Below are 17,241 nucleotides of genomic sequence, written 5' to 3' on the forward strand. Positions count from 1 at the left end.
TTGCATTATTTGTTTCAGAGGTACAGATCTGTGATTCAACAGTCTTGCACAATTCACAACACTCACCATAGCACATACCCTCCCCAATGTCTATCACCTAGCCACTGCATCCCTCCCACACCACACCCCACTCCAGCAACCCTCAGTTTGTTTCCTGAGATTCAGAATTCCTCATATAAGTGAGGTCATAGGACACATGTCTTTCTCTGATTGACTTATTTCGCTCAGCATAACACCCTCCATTTCCATCCACGTCCTTGCAAATGACAAGATCTCATTCCTTTTGATGGCTGCATAATATTCCATTGTATATATATACCACCTCTTCTTTATCCATTCATCTGTCAATGGACATCTTGGCTCCTTCCACAGTTTGGCTATTGTGGACATTGCTGCTATAAACATCGGGGTGCACGTACCACTTCATATCCCTACATTTGTATCTTTGGGGTAAATACCCAGTAGTGCAATTGCTGGATCATATGATAGCTCTATTGTCAACTTTATGAGGAACCTCCATACTGTTTTTCAGAGTGGCTGCACCAGCTTGCACTCCCACTAACAGTGTAGGAGGGTTCCCCTTTCTCCGCATCCCCGCCAACATCTGTCATTTCCTGACTTGTTAATTTTAGCCATTCTGACTGGTGTGAGGTGGTATCTCATTGAGGTTTTGATTTGGATTTCCCTGATGCCAAGTGATGTTGAGCACTTTTTCATGTGTCTGTTGGCCATTTGGATGTCTTCTTTGGAACAATGTCTGTTCATGTCTTCTGCCCATTTCTTGATTGGATTCTTTGTTCTTTGGGTGTTGAGTTTGAGAAGTTCTTTATAGATTTTTGGATACTAGCCCTTTATCTGATATGTCATTTGCAAATATCTTCTCCCATTCTGTCAGTTGTCTTTTGGTTTTGTTGACTGTTTCTTTTGCTTTGCAAAAGCTTTTTATCTTGATGAGGTCACAATCGTTCATTTTTGCCCTGGCTTCCCTTGCCTTTGGTGATGTTTCTAGGAAGAAGTTGCTGCAGCTGAGGTCGAAGAGGTTGGTGCCTGTGTTCTCCTTCAGGATTTGGATGGACTCCTGTCTCACATTGAGGTCTTTCAACCATTTGGAGTCTATTTTTGTGTGGGATGTAAGGAAATGGTCCAGTTTCATTCTTCTGCATGTGGCTGTCCAATTTTGCCAACACCATTTGTTGAAGAGACTGTCTTTTTTCCATTGGACATTCTTTCCTGCTTTGTCGAAGATGAGTTGACCATAGAGTTGAGGGTCTATTTCTGGGCTCTCTATTCTGTTCCATTGATCTATGTGTCTGTTTTTGTGCCAGTACCATACTGTCTTGATGATGACAGCTTTGTAATAGAGCTGGAAGTCCGGAATTGTGATGCCACCAACTTTGCTTTTCTTTTTCAACATTCCTCTGGCTATTCAGGGTCTTTCCTGGTTCCATACAAATTTTAGGATTATTTGTTCCATTTCTTTGAAAAAAGTGGATGGTATTTTGATGGGGATTGCATTGAATATGTAGATTGCTCTAGGTAGCATTGACATCTTCACGATATTTGTTCTTCCAATCCATGAGCACAGAACGTTTTCCCATTTCTTTGTGTCTTCCTCAATTTCTTTCATGAGTATTTTATAGTTTTCTGAGTACAGATTCTTTGCCTCTTTGGTTAGATTTATTCCTAGGTATTTTATGGTTTTGGGTGCAATTGTAAATGGGATCGACTCCTTAATTTCTCTTTCTTCTGTCTTGTGGTTAGTGTATAGGAATGCCACTGATTTCTGTGCATTGATTTTATATCCTGCCACTTTACTGAATTCCTGTGAGTTCTAGCAGTTTTGGGGTAGAGTCTTTTGGGTTTTCCACATAAAGTATCATATCATCTGCAAAGAGTGAGAGTTTGACTTCTTCTTTGCTGATTTGGATGCATTTTTTTCTCTTTGTTTTCTGGTTGCTGTGGCTAGGACTTCTAATACTATGTTGAATAGCAGTGGTGATAGTGGACATCCCTACTGCGTTCCTGACCTTAGGGGGAAAGCTCTCAGTTTTTCCGCATTGAGAATGATATTCGCTGTGGGTTTTTCATAGATGGCTTTTATGATATTGAGGTATGTACCCTCTATGCCTATACTCTGAAGAGTTTTGATCAAGAAAGGATGCTGTACTTTGTCAAATGCTATTTCTGCATCTATTGAGAGGATCATATGATTCTTGTTCTTTCTTTTGTAAATGAATTGTATCACATTGATTGATTTGCAGATGTTGACCCACCCTTGCAGCCCAGGGATACATCCCACTTGGTCGTGGTGAATAATCCTTTTAATGTACTATTGGATCCTATTGGCTAGTATTTGGGTGAGAATTTTTGCATCCATGTTCATCAGGGATATTGGTCTGTAATTCTCCTTTTCGATGGGGTCTTTGTCTGGTTTTGGGATCAAGGTAATGTTGGCCTCAGAAAACGAGTTTGGAAGTTTTCCTTCCATTTCTATTTTTTGGAACAGTTTCAGAAGAATAGGTATTAATTCTTCTTTAAATGTTTGGTAGAATTCCCCTGGGAAGCCATCTGGCCCTGGCTCTTGTTTGTTGGGAGATTTTTGATGACTGCTTATATTTCCTCAGTGGTTATAGGTCTGTTCAGGTTTTCTATTTCTTGCTGGTTCAGTTTTGGTATTTGATGCATCTCTAGGAATGCATGCATTTCTTCCAGGTTATCTAATTTGCTGGCATAGAGTTGTTCATACTATGTTCTTATAACTGTTTGTATTTCTTTGGTGTTGGTTGTGATCTTTCCTCTTTCATTCATGATTTTGTTGATTTGGGTGATTTTGCTTTTCTTTTTGATAAGTCTGGCCAGGGGTTTATCAATCTTGTTAATTCTCTCAAAGAACCAGCTCCTAGTTTCGTTGATCTGTTCTACTGTTCTTTTGGTTTCTATTTCATTGATTTCTGCTCTCATCTTTATTATTTGTCTTCTCCTGCTGGGTTTAGGCTTTATTTGCTGTTTTTTCTCTAGCTCCTTTAGGTGTAGTTTTAGGCTGTGTATTTGAGACCTTTTTTATTTCTTGAGAAAGTCTTGTATTCCTATATACCTTCCTCTTAGGACTGCCTTTGCTGCATCCCAAAGATTTGGAACAGTTGTGTTTTCATTTTCATTGGTTTCCATGAATTTTTTTAATTCTTCTTTAATTTCCTGGTTGACCCATTCATTCTTTAGTAGGATGCTCTTTAGCCTCCATGTATTTGAGTTCTTTCCGACTTTCCTCTTGTGATTGAGTTCTAGTTTCAAAGCATTGTGGTCTGAAAATAGCCAGGGAATGATCCCAAACTTTTGATACCGGTTGAGACCTGACTTATGACCTAGGATGTGATCGATTCTGGAGAATGTTCCATGGGCACTAGAGAAGAATGTGTATTCTGTTGCTTTGGGATGGAATGTTCTGAATATGTCTGTGATGTCCATTTGGTCTAGTGTGTCATTTAAAGTCTTTATTTCCTTGTTGATCTCTTGCTTAGATGATCTGTCCATTTCAGTGAGGGGGTGTTAAAGTCCCCCACTATTATTATATTGTTGTCAATGTGTTTTTTTGCTTTTGTTCTTAATTGCCTATATAATTGGCTGCTCCCATGTTAGGGGCATAGATATTTACAATTGTTAGATCTTCTTGTTGGATGGACCTGTTAAGAAGGATATAGTGTCCTTCCTCTTCTCTTATTACAGTCTTTGGTTTAAAATCTAATTTGTCTGATATAAGGATTGCCAACCAGCTTTCTTTTAGTGTCCATTAGCATGGTAAATGGTTTTCCACCCCCTCACTTTCAATCTGGCGGTGTCTTTGGGTTTAAATGAGTCTCTTGCAGACAGCATATCAATGGGTCTTGTTTTTTAATCCAATCTGATAGCCTGTGTCTTTTGATTGGGGCATTTAGCCCATTTACATTCAGGGTAACTCTTGAAAGATAGGAATTTAGTGCCATTGTATTTCCTGTAAGGTGACTGTTACTGTATATTGTCTCTGTTCCTTTCTGGTCTATGTTGCTTTTAGGCTCTCTCTTTGCTTAGAGGACCCTTTTCAATATTTCTTGTAGAGCTGGTTTCGTGTTTGCAAATTCCTTTAGTTTTTGTTTGTCCTGGAAGCTTTTTATCTCTCCTTCTATTTTCAGTGAGCCTAGCTGGATATAGTATTCTTGGCTTCATATTTTTCTCATTTAGTGCTCTGAATATATCCTGCCAGTCCTTTCTGGCCTGCCAGGTCTCTGTGGATAGGTCTGTTGCCAATCTAATGTTTCTACCATTGTAGGTTACATATCTCTTCTCCCGAGCTGCTTTCAGGATTTTCTCTTTGTCTCTGAGACTTGTAAGTTTTACTATTAGCTGTCAGGGTGTTGACCTATTTTTATTGATTTTGAGAGGGGTTCTTTGTGCTGCCTGGATTTTGATGCCTGTTTCCTTCCCCAAATTAGGGAAGTTCTCTGCTATAATTTGCTCCAATATACCTTCTGCCCCTCTCTCTCTTTCTTCTTCTTCTGGGATCCCAATTATTCTAATGTTGTTTTGTCTTATGGTATTGCTTCTCTCTCAGATTCTGTCCTCGTGATCCCGTAGTTGTTTATCTCTTTTTCTCAGCTTCTTTATTTTCCATCCTTTGGTCTTCTATCTCACTGATTTTCTCTTCTGCCTCATTTATCCTAGCAGTTAGTGCCCCCATTTTGGATTGCACCTCCTTAATAGCCTTTTTGATTTCGACTTGGTTAGATTTTAGTTCTTTTATTTCTCCAGAAAGCGTTTCTCTAATAACTTCCATGCTTTTTTCAAGCCCAACTAGTATCTTTAAAGTCATGAGTCTGAACTCTAGATCAGACATCATACTAATGTCTTTATTGAGTAGGTCCCTGGCAGTCGGTACTACCTCTTGTTCTTTTTGTTGAGGTGATTTTTCCATCTTTTCATTTTGTCCAGAGGAGAATAGATGAATGAGAGAACAAAATGCTAACAGGGTAACAACATCCCCAGAAAATATACTCTACACAAATCAGAAAAGACCTGAAGCCAGGGGAAAAGAAAGGGAAAGAAAGAAAAAAGAAAAAGAAAAAGAAAAGAAAAAGAAAAAGATAAAAGCAAACAAAAACAGAACAAAACAAAAAAACCCCAGAATATGATCAAATATGATCAGGCTGGTGCATAGATCAGTGCCACACACTAGATTTTGGGTGTATTTTGATCTGTTAGAAGAAAGTGCCTCCCAAAGTTTTAAAGAAAGAAAAACTTATATATGTACCAAAATAAGGGTTGATATGATGAAGGGATGGAATATGACTGTAAAGATGAAAATTGTAAAAAATTTTACAAAAGGAATTGACAAGTTGTTTGAAAAAAGAAAGAATTGTATTTAAAAAAAAAGGAAAAAAAGGGAGAGAATGTGATCAGGCAGGAAACTAGAACAAAGCCATACACTAGAGATTTAGGGTATATTTTTATCTGTTAGAAGAAACTGTGTCTCAAAATTCTAAAGAGAGAACAACTTATATATATATATATATATATATATATATATATATATATAAATGGAAAATACAATGAAGGGATGGAATATGACTCTAAAAATGAAAAATAAAAATGTTTTTTTTTTTTTAAAAGGGATTGATAAGATGTTGGTTGAAAAAGGGAAAAAAAAAAAGATAGTTAAAAAAATTAACTTTGGAAGACTAAAGAATCATGGTAAAAAAGCAATGGATTCTATGTGCATTATTCCCCTAGCGCTGGAGTTCTGCCGTTCTCCTTGATGGGTAAACTTGGTCTTGGCTGGCTGTTCTCGCTGATCTTCTGGGGGAGGGGCCTGTTGCCGTGGTTCCCAAATGTCTTTGCTGGAAGCGGAATTGCCCCGCCCTTGCCGAGTCTGGGCTAAGTAATCTGCTCGGGTTTGCTCTCGGGAGCTTTTGTTCCCTGCAAGCTTTCCGTACAGCTTTGAAGGAGGAGAGTGAAAATGGCAGCCTCCCAATCTCCGCCCTGGAGGAGCCAAGAACTCGGGGCCCCGCTCCTCAGTGAGCCCCCAGAGAAAAGCAGTCAGTCACTCCCGTCTCCCCGGTCTCCGGCCACACTCCGTGCTCACCTGGCCTGTGACCGCGCGTTTCTATCTCTGGCACCCGACCCCGGGTGGAGTCTCCAAACCCAGCAGATCCCCGCGGTGCGCTCCCGCGCCGCTCCTCCCGGGGGAAGAAGGGGAGTCTCCCCGGATCTGCCGCTTGTTGGGTCCCTGCTGGAGGAGCAGTGGCCTGACTGTGCCGTGGATCACCGTTTATGGCAACCCGGAGCTGAGAGCCCGTGCCTCGGCTCCGTCTCTGCAGCTGGTTTCCCTGCTCCGATACCTGGGAGCTCTGCCGCACTCAGGCATCCCCAGTCTTCCTGTGACCCCGAGGGTCCTGAGACCACACTGTCCCCGAGGGTTCCACCCCCTGCTTAACCACTGGAGCGACGTTCCTCAGCGGAACCAACTTCTAAAAGTTCCGATTTTGTGCTCCACAGCTCTATCACTTGCCAGAAGCAGCAGACGGAGGCCCCCTTCCCCGCCATCTATCCTCCCGAATATCACCTCGGATTCACTTCTCCGCACGTTCTACCTTCCAGAAAGTGGTCACTTTTCTGTTCAGAGAGTTGTTGCTATCTTTTCTTTGATCTCCTGTTGAGTTTGTAGGTGTTCAGAATGTTTTGATCCCTATCCAGCTGAGTTCCTGAGACCAGACGAATTCCAGGTCTCCTACTCCTCTGCCATCTTGCTCCTCCAGATCTACTGTATTCTTATAATAAAGTAAGCTATGTCACTTCTCGGCCTTTTGGCTAAAATCAAGTGTAGTATCTTTTCTTATCAGTTTAATATCTGAAACATCCTCAATCCAAGGACAATATACTACATGGATTTTTAGAACAAGGAGATGGAATAGGAGCTTGCTCTGTCCACTTCATGCATCAACCTGGTATTGCAGTAATTCCAGGAACGGTGCACCCTCATCGGGGGATAAAGAAAAAGTAAGCTAGAGATAAAATAAAATGTTATTTACCGTACTGTCCTGTATTTAGCTCTACGGTAAGTTTACATCAGCTATCTGTAAGACTAATCATCTGTTAGTACCTACGTCAGTATTGTCTTATATGATACAAAACACCATAGATGGTACATGTATTATTAGCACTGAGCATCAAAAATGAAAAGATAATGTATAGTATTTGTGTGCATAAGTTTTGATAAATTTTAACTTTTTATAATAGATTTTAGATATTTTATGGTAGTCAATGATAAAACAGAATTGCATCTGCATATATTTTATGCATTTATGAGACTCCTAACTTTTAATTTTTTCAATATTTATAAGCTATGTGGTTCATCTGCAAGATTTTTCACACTGTCACAAATCTCCAAAAATTTTTCCAATATATTTATTAAAACAATTTGCTTATAAGTAGACCGACACAGTTCAAACCCATGTTGTTCAAGGGTCAAATGTATTTGGAGAAATATCCCCAAGAAGTCAGTTATACACCCAAAAATGTGGTTGCATACTTGAAGAGCCTTCTGGTAGATGAGGTAGATGGATTACGATGAACAACAGGCCAGGAATAGGCTTTGGCTTTGTTCAAAAATTAAAAGTGATGTCTTCTGGAAAGGAAAAGTAATAGTAATAAAGGGGAAAGAAAAGGAGAAAAGGCAGGAGAAGAAGGATAAGTAATAGCTAACATTCACTGAGTGCCTACTGGGAGCAGATGACGTGCTTATGTTACATTTTTCCTTCACAGATAAGGAAACTGAGACACAGACAGAGGAACACCACTGAAGTTATGGCCAGGAGGTGGCCAAGCAGGGACTCCCACCCAGGTATCCTGACCTTTGAATAGAACATGTCTGAACGCAGGGCTATCTCACGCATGCATAGCTTGTCTTTTTAGCTACAGCAAGTGCTTCTGTAAAAACAGGTGTTCTGTTTTCTTCCATTTCTATTTTGTGCTGTGCAGCCCTGCTTCGTGCAGTCCTCATTCAACTCTTTAAGAAGGCATAATGAAGTAAAGTGACGGTAGTTATATGCAGGTTAGGGCAGGAGAAGTGACACATCATTTCTCTGTCCTACTTTAGGATTAGCAGGACACGTTCTGTAGACTCCTCTCTCCGTGCCTTCACTCATGGTGCTCCCTCGACAAGAACTCTGTCCATCCTGCCAGTGTTCTTCAACATCGATCCTGAATGTTGCATTGTCTTGGCAGGTGAATTAATCTCTTCCTCTGCTGTCCTTCCAACTTATAAAGAATACTTACTTCTGGCTTCCTTTTGTTTTTGCCTCCTCCTCTTTAAAGACAGTGTCCATTTATTATTTCCCCTGGGCTCTGTCACACTCCTGGCATCCTGCCTTGGCACACACTCCTGGCTTTGCCTGGAAATACCTCACATATCCGCATGGCTCACTTTTTCACTGATTCAAGCATCTCATCAGAGAGACCTTGTGTGCTCCTGTGGGAAGAAAACATGCCAAGGAACTGCAAGTTCTCAGTTCCAGCCCTGGGAGCATAGAAGAAAGTGTAAGAGGGTACAGTATGGGCAGCAACCCCATTGATGCCACCATGCTACCTACAATAGTCCCCCCAGCTGCCTCTTTTGGGTTTGTTTGTTTTAAAGATTTTATTTATTTATTTGAGAGAGAGACAGAGAGAGCACAAGCTGGGGGAGGGGCGGAGGGAGAGGGCCAAGCAGACTCTCCTCCCAGCAGGGAACCCGATGCAGCCAGGACCCTGAGATCCCAACCTGAGATGAAATCAGATGCTTAACCAGGCTGAGCCACCTAGGCACCACCCCAGCTGCCCCCAACTCACTGGGTTTAGCCTCATAGCAGGTGTCTGCTCTAGTGTTTGCAACCTCCTCCGGAGCTTCCTGGGAGTAATCTGAAACTGGCTCCCACGGGAAGAGGGCAGAGAGAGACTGAAGAAAGACAGCCACTCCAGGTCGGCAGGTTTATTCAGCAAGAAAACTTACATTCAAGGCTGGTCTTGGGGGCTGCAAGCAAGAGGAGCAGATTTCCGCACCCACCCACCAAATCGTAAAAGTTCAGGAAGAGGCCTTACCTGGGTTCAGTCACATATACTGTGCAGGTGTTCTCAACACTGCATCACTATCTCGAGGCTGTGTCCCTGGAGCAGCTTCTGGGACTGGGGAAGGCAACTGGAACCCACAGTCCAAGGATGGGGATGTGTGCATCGTTTTATTTTTTGTTGTCTTTCTCCCCCTAGATTTCATACTCCATCAAACAGAACAAGTGAGTGGACTTACTTTGTTCAATTCCCTGTGGTGCTGTCAGCACAGCATCTGGCACGTAGTAGGTGTTGCTGTATAGATACTTGTTACATGAAGCAACAAATAAATATGTGTTAGGGATTAATTGACTGTCTTGTTTTGTTGAATTTTTATTTAAAAATAAAGTGTGGTTCTGGGGTGCCTGGGTGTCTCAGTTAAGCGTCTGCCTTCTGCTCAGGTCATGATGTCAAGTTCCGGGATCAAGTCCCACATCGGGCTCCCTGCTCAGTGGAGAGTCTGCTTCTCCCTCTGACCCTCCCCCCTCTCATGCTCTCTCTCTCAAATAAATAAATAAAATCTTAAAAAAAATAAAGTGTGGTTCTGGGATGTCTTTTAAAGCATTATTTGTTCAATACTGTATTTCAAAGATTCTATTTTTTAATGTGTGGTAGGGCCTCATTAACTGATTGTGTTTGCAAATGACCTCAGCTTAGGCAACTGTCCGTTATCTGTGACAACTTTTGCGCAGTAACATTTTTATTATGTTTATTGGTATATTTTCTTTTTTTAAAGATTTTTATTATTTGAGAGAGAAAGCACAAGTGGGGAGAGCGGCAGAGGGGCAGACTCCCCGCTGAGCAGGGAGCCCGATGCGAGACTCCATCCCAGGACCCCGGGATCACGACCTGAGTCAAAGGCAGATGCTTAACCAACTGAGCCACCCAGGCGCCCCTATTTCCTATTTTTCAATAACATAGAGAACCCGTATGTCAAACACTTCTTTATTTCAACAAGTTTGGGGAAACCAACCCTATTCTCTCTCTCTCCCTGTCTCTCTCGTCATCTATCATTTGTACATGGTTATGCGTGCAGTAGCCATGGCGGTATAAGATGTCAGCAAAGGCAAGCTCCTTGGATACAGATGTTTTGGTTTATAGATGAGCGAATTGAGTCTTGAGTGTTTGTGATGCCTTCAAGGTCATGCTGGGAAACAGTGGCAGAGCAGGTCCAGAATCCAGATTGCCTGCCTCCTAGAGAGGCATTCTTTCTGCCACACAGCACAGCCTCCTTTCATGAACTGTTGTGTTGTACCGTGAAGCTACGTTCCTTTCACATGGCATGGCTCTTATAAGATGAGCGTTTTAAATGTTAGTTAATTCCCCAAGTGAACATCTGAGCTTGAGTGATATGATTATTCCTTCTATGTACACGAAGGGAGACATCTGCACGAGGCTGAAGGATTGGCCATAGGTCACAAGAATGATTTGTTTGAATTCAGAGCCTTCCTTGGATGTTGGAACAGCCCTTTCCTGTGGTTCAGAGAACAAAAAGTTATGCAAATCAGGGAGCTGTATTCTGACTTCAGCCCATCTGGACCCTGATTACATGGAAGCAATTTCCTTATAATCCTCATTCTAGTACGTGCTTCCTCTCTTGACTCTTGAGCCATTGCTACATGAGGCCAATTCAGCTCGAGTGATTTGCTTCCACGTAACTTTATTTTTGCTAGATTGACTGGATATTTTGCATTTACCTTCAGCAACATAGGAGAAGTTATTTTTGGAGGGGAGACATTAAAAATCAATGTGTCATTATTGGGTGTTGAATTACAGTAACCCAGGGAAATTGTCATATAATTGTTGCTGCCTCCTATAATCTACTTTCTCTCTTTCTAATACAAAACGTGAGGCAAGCTCAAGCACCCTGATGGCTCTATTTTTGTTTCCAGAGCCATAAGCACCAAACTTAAAGAATATCACCCAGGCTGCCCAGGTGGTAAATGCCGCAAGCTTCACTCAGGGCATAAAGGGTGCTGAGGCGCGTGCATGTGCTGGCCTGACACATGCGCACTGTTGTTCTCCTGGCCATGTGCAGTGGCTGCAGAGCCACGATGGGCCTTAGTCTGCTAGAACCAGCAACGGTGGATTTAACCAGGTCGTCCCCAAAATTTCCTTGACAGAGTATGTATGGGCATTTCTATTTTTATACAATTTCAATGTTGGGAAGTAGGTCAGACATTGCAAATTTCCTCCCTTAAGCCATGGACAGAAGGTTTCAAGAATACGAGCATGTGTATGGGTATGGGTATGTTTCTGAAAGAGAGAATGGGTGCTTGAGAGAGACAGACAGAAAGACGCTGACAGAGACAGAGAGACAGAGAAACACAACAAACTCACTTTTCCTGACTGGGTCAGTTTCTTCTTTATTATTTCCTCTCACCCTAGCTTGGGGTTATTCAGCCATACTTTTACTAAATCTTTGAAACAAATGCTTAACTCATTGCTTTCCAAACTCTCCTTTTTTTTTTTTTTTTTCCCCAAGATAGGTCTTCAAAAGCATCCATGCATTCTCTACAGCCATGTTCTTCATTCTTGAGGCTGACCAGTCACCTCCAAATGTTCACAGAAGTGGGCCTGGATCCTTGTACGACCTGGCAAGTCCCATTCAAGGAATATTTAGGCCAGCAATGATCCTGGTCAGCCAGATTTGCTCAGTGTCATTTTGGTAATACGATCTCTGGCCTCAGTGCTCCTGAACAATGGGGTTCATGTCCAATTCTCCTGATACATTGGCTCCGTCCCATAGGAGCCCACCACAGAAACCAAATCCCTGGAATAGCAACAGCAGCAACTATGACTCCAGGTTGCCATATCAGGTCTTAGAGGTTGTGCACTGCACAACTCCAGGGAGTGACAGGCATCTCATAGCTTTCAGAGATTCATATATTTACTCCAAGAAATTTTCAGCTGATAGGGCGTGAAATGATCAGAGGAAGTGGTGCTTCTTCCAAATTTGTACATCACCAGATGGGATGTCAGTGGGGATGCTTTCTTTGAGCAGGAGAAACTCTGAAAGCTCACCCTTGCCCTCTGGCTCCATAGTGGTCCTCAGCCAACAGCCTTAACTCACCTATGACCCAAAATGAGGAGTCCCTCTGACCCCAGTCTTGCTCTCCCTGCTCTGGCTAGGACTTTGCCTCTGCTGTAGACAGTGATGGTCCCACCCCTGCATTCTCATGCCAGACACATGCACATGAAGACACTGCTCTTGCTGTTCTGTATTGCATGTAGATAATGCAAGCCCATCCCAGCTTTGCTCCATGCTTCCAGCATGAGGTTCTGACACAGTCGCACTTGCCTCAGCTCTCCCTTTGAAAGCGCTCAGCGCGCATTGTCCTTGCTGCTGGGTCTTCTCCTCTCTCTTCTTGGCACCCCTAGACCACTGCAACCATATCCACTCCCAAAATACAGTGCAGGCTGAGTTGTGGAGGACAGTCAGCCCACAAATTCCTAAGACAGGGTAGGGGCATTTGTCCATGCTTGCACATTCTCCTCTCTTCTTGGGCTGGCTTGACTTCCACTCTTTTAACACCAGTAGGCGTAAGTGTAAAATTTGGAGTAAGCATGAGGAATGTACTTAGGTGGATATTTGATGAAAAAGCAGGGTGGTTAGGTTTATTTTCCAGAAAAGGAAACAGCAGAAAAAGCAAGAAAAACGTCCCATTCCATACACACCTATCTGTCAGGAAAGATAGAAGCAGAATAAATAGCATGTTGCTTATAAAGACACTGCATTAAAAGAGATGAAGATTTTATACCCCAGTCGTTTGCTGAGCCATGAGGTTGCTTGAGGTCACTAAAGTCCACTGAATTTTTGGGCTGTCTCCATTTTGCCAGGATCCTGCTCTTTTAGATTCAGACCGATGGTTCCGCTAAAAGTTACACAGGCACACTCAAATACACATGTGTGCACTCACACACACAACAGGGTGGGAGAGCAACATGGACGCTGTGGACATGCTAATCCATTGGGTTCCTCAATGCAAAGAGACATTCTGTCTTCCCATTATTGTCTGCCACGGGCTGAAAAGTATTGCATTTGACACATCTTTTATAGTGCCCTACTTTACTATGCATTTCTATGGCAACGATCAGTGCAGCACCGGGATCCTCATTAATCCTCTCAATGTCCCTATTTGGTAGGCAGCTGACAGCTAATATAATCTTCATTCTGTAGGTAAGGGAAACTTTACCATCATTTGTCAATATTGCCGGGAAAGAAGAAATGTATAAATGATCTATAAGCAGACATATCAGCGCATTAAAAGTTTTGGAGAAGACTTTCTCGCTTTCACTTTTCTGTTCTCTTTTTTTGGGGGGCTTCATCCTCATCTCATATCCTGCTTTCAGAAGCCTCTGTCTCTTCCATTTATGCACAGAAATAGAGCAGGATTGCTGCCAATTTCCCATGTTCAGAAATAAATTGGTGGAGGAGTCTCCTAGCGCTCCTCTGCCTCTTGCCTGCTTTGGATGAAGGAACCCACTGCTGAGTTCAGGATCACGTTCTGGTCTGGGCTAGACTCTTCACAGAGACAGTTTGTCTGCCAGTACTCATCTTTTTCTTCAGCAACTTTATAGCATTTTATGTATTTATTTCATAATGCCACCTGATTGCAAGGCTTAGCGTTCAGTCAGTGGACCTGATGTCACTGGAAGGGCTTCTACAGTGCCCTACCTGGAAGTGTGCAGCCTGGCAGATGAGTAAAGACTGGGCACTGAGTTGCCTTCCCTGAGGGCAAGGGGCGAGACCCCCTTCGACATGCACAGAACATTGGGGACCGCCCAAGAGTACTAAATAATTTTAGGTAAAGAGATAACTTTGAAAGAATAGGCGACTTGAGAGGCAATTACCAACTTGCTAGATATACACATTAGCTCTAACTCTCACCCCAGTTAAGCTATTTATCTATTGAAATATTGAGGCAATGGTCAATATTGTTTCAAATGTAGCAAGCTTTAAGTCAGCCAAAGAGTATCTGTTAATGAAGGGGGAGATATTTAAAAAAAACAATACTCCAGGAGCTCATCCATCCACTTGAAGCAAGTGCTATTCTTTTCGGATATGATGAGATGTGATCAGATACAGAGTATTTGAGATTTTCCTATAATATATAAAACTGTGCTGGGAACATTACATTTCATCTTTCTCACCAAGCCCACTGTTCTATGTTGCCAGCTTTAATATATGGTAGAAATAATAATAGACTAGCATAAGCAGCGAAAATACCTGCAGTGAGTTGAAATATGCCCCAAGTTCAGAGCTATAGAAAGAACTTCAATCACATTAGAAGATTATGATCATATCTTCCAGTGATAAAAAAAAAGTATCCATAAAGGTACCAGATGTAAAAATCTTTAGCATTGAGAGAAGGAAGAGATTAATTTCCTTCTGTATGAGAGTTTTTATGTTTCTTTGTAAAATCTGCATTCTCTCAGTCAAACCACACCATGGAAAGCAAGCAAGCATCCTTAGCAATTATAATAAAAACCGAGAAATGATATTGAATGCCAACTCCACACCCAACAGAGTTCCTGGACCTTGGGATATTTCAAGCCCTCCCTTGTCCCTCAGCAGGGCTATTTCCTGGAACTGCTACATGCTGATTTTTGGCTTCACCTCTTCCTTGCCCTACCATTTGGTGCTCAGTCATAACCGGTGTCTTTGTCCTCTGCTGGTCTGCTGCGAATGCTGGTGGCTGCCTGTGTCTGGGGGTCTCACCCTACAGCTGCTGATGCTGTTCTCAGTGGGACAGGAGAGAACTTTCTTTCCACCAGAAACTTCTTTCAAAATAGTGATCTTGCTTTTGACATCTTATTGGACAAACTTGCAAAGAATTAGGAGCAAAAATGCTTTAGGGCTGAAGAGGATGTAGAGAACCACAGGGTTTGAATCTTGGAGTTCCATTCCCCAGTGATCAGTGTCTCTAAATGGAGCTTCAGCCTCCATCAGCTGGGGATAGGGGTCTGGACACTCTTGAGCTCTTTCCTCAGAGGCTGTGAGGTTTGAGGATTTTTAGCTGAACATTGTAAATCTCCATTGTAGATCTCAAATCTCCTCCATTATTTGACCAAAAAACCTAATTGTTTCACTTAGAGTCTTGATCATTATTGTGGATTGGAATGTGCCCCTGCCAAAAATTTTATGTTGGAAGACTAAGTCCCAGTACCCCAGAATGTGATCTTATCTGGGGAAAGGGTCTTTACAGAGGTAATCAAGTTACAGTGAGGTAATTAGAATGGACCCTAATCCAACATGACTGGTGTCCTTGCAAGAAGAGAAAATTTAGAGATGGACTCGTACAGAGGGAAGACAATGTGAAGACACAGGGAGAAGGCTAGCTACAAGCCACAGAGGGAGGCCTGGTGAACATTCTCTCTCAGCCTTCAGAATGAACCAAACCTGCTGACACCTTCATCCCAGACTTCCAACCTCCAGAATTGTGAAACAGTAGGTGCTGTGGCCACCCAGTCTGTGCTACTTTGTCATGGCGACCCACACTGACCAATGCACTGGTTACCCAGGATAATTCTTATTCCCCCACAATCTTTATAAAAATTAAATACCGTTGGATGTGGGATAGATTGGCTATGTACTTATTAACTGATATAGGCGGTTAATAAGATGGGTACGATGACTATATTATCATCACAGAAATATTTTGAGGGTCATCAGTGGTGATATCACAATCACCCTGAAAAAAACAGGGATAATTAGGGACTCCTTTTGGCAAACAGGATTGGTCATTCTCTGGAACAGATAACATATCATAAAACAAAAGACTCATAACAATAAAGCAAAAGACTCAATGCCCTTTGTATTCTACTCCTTTCGTCAATTTATTGAAGAAACCAGGCCAGTTGCCTTGTGTTTTCACAACTAGATTTTGCTAATTGCATCCCTGTGATGTTATTTTTATATGTATATATAAAATATATATTTACATATATATTATACATGTATATAAACTGTATATATATTTACATATATATTATACATATATATTAACCTTTTCACTTCCTTTAAACTGCTACTTAGGTTCTGGAGGCCTTATCAGATTCAGGTTCCTATTTTTTTTATTTTTTTTTTTGCAAGAAGACTTCATTGGTGGTGCTTTGTACTTCCCGTTACGTACCATCAGGAAGCACCCACTGTCCTGTTGTCTCCTCTCTTGTGGTATTGAGGTTGAACAAAGGATTCATACATCAATGCCTGGTCCAACGCCTATAGACTTCCCCTCAGCCTTTCATTTAAAGGTAGTGTCAGCAGCTGGACTGTTGAATGGGTCAATTGTTTTTATTTGGGTTTGCAAAATGATGATGTTCTGCCCTTCCTTCTGCTTTTATCAATTGCAATTCTTCTATAAAGAAGAACGTTCCTTATCATATATTTTGTTACTCTGCTGCACATTTTTACAGGAGGAGCAGGAAAAATCCTTGAGTCTTTCCCTTTATTTGCAAATTTTCATAATACAATGATGGCCTAACAACCTCCAGAGTTAACTAGCTTGGGCTTAGTTACTTTCATTAACATCTCATGGATTTTAACATATTTGATGAGTTTCAGTTCATGCTCCAATTATCCTGAGTCTGGCCTGTTGGAGCTCTTTCAAGTTGGTTCCTGTGTACTTGTGACCCCAGAATTCTTTATTAGTGTCTTTGCTTTCAGTTACAAGATATTCCAGACTCATCTTGGACATTTTCTGCCCCAGACCTGAAATCAGTCTTTTGTCAAGGAGCCTTGGTTCTTTTTAGTGAGAAATACTCTTTAGAGACCATAGTCTGAAAACTAGTTATGCTCATTGTAACTGAATTAATCATTGCTTCGGGGCCTTTCTGGTAGAGAGAGGTAGAAAATGCATATTTTTAAAAGGAAATTATATTATGAGTTCATATTGATATTTCCAATTCAAATTTAAGAATATAGTATTTTTACACAACTTCTTTGACTTTATGCTGAGGACGTTGGTTCCTAATATTATTTACATAATTATTTATTTGCCTTATCCTATTACATATATAATAGTTTCAAAACATCAGTATAATTTTATTATGAAGATTTCATTACTGGTTGTAGTTTAAGATGTATTTGTCAGTTCCTTCTGTCTTTTGCTCTCTCTGGGTAATTTT

General features: G+C 41.6%; 1 non-coding gene across 1 annotated transcript; it reads left to right on the top strand.

Annotated features, from left to right (window-relative positions):
* The first annotated feature begins 6,817 nt into the window (after nucleotides 1-6,817).
* LOC116642085 lies at nucleotides 6,818-7,008 on the top strand. Its single transcript, XR_004301284.1, has one exon. It is a non-coding gene; the product is annotated as a U2 spliceosomal RNA (small nuclear RNA).
* The last annotated feature ends 10,233 nt before the right edge of the window (nucleotides 7,009-17,241 follow it).

Source organism: Phoca vitulina, unplaced genomic scaffold, assembly GCF_004348235.1.
Source record: "Phoca vitulina isolate PV1807 unplaced genomic scaffold, GSC_HSeal_1.0 scaffold22, whole genome shotgun sequence".
Taxonomy (NCBI): domain Eukaryota; kingdom Metazoa; phylum Chordata; class Mammalia; order Carnivora; family Phocidae; genus Phoca; species Phoca vitulina.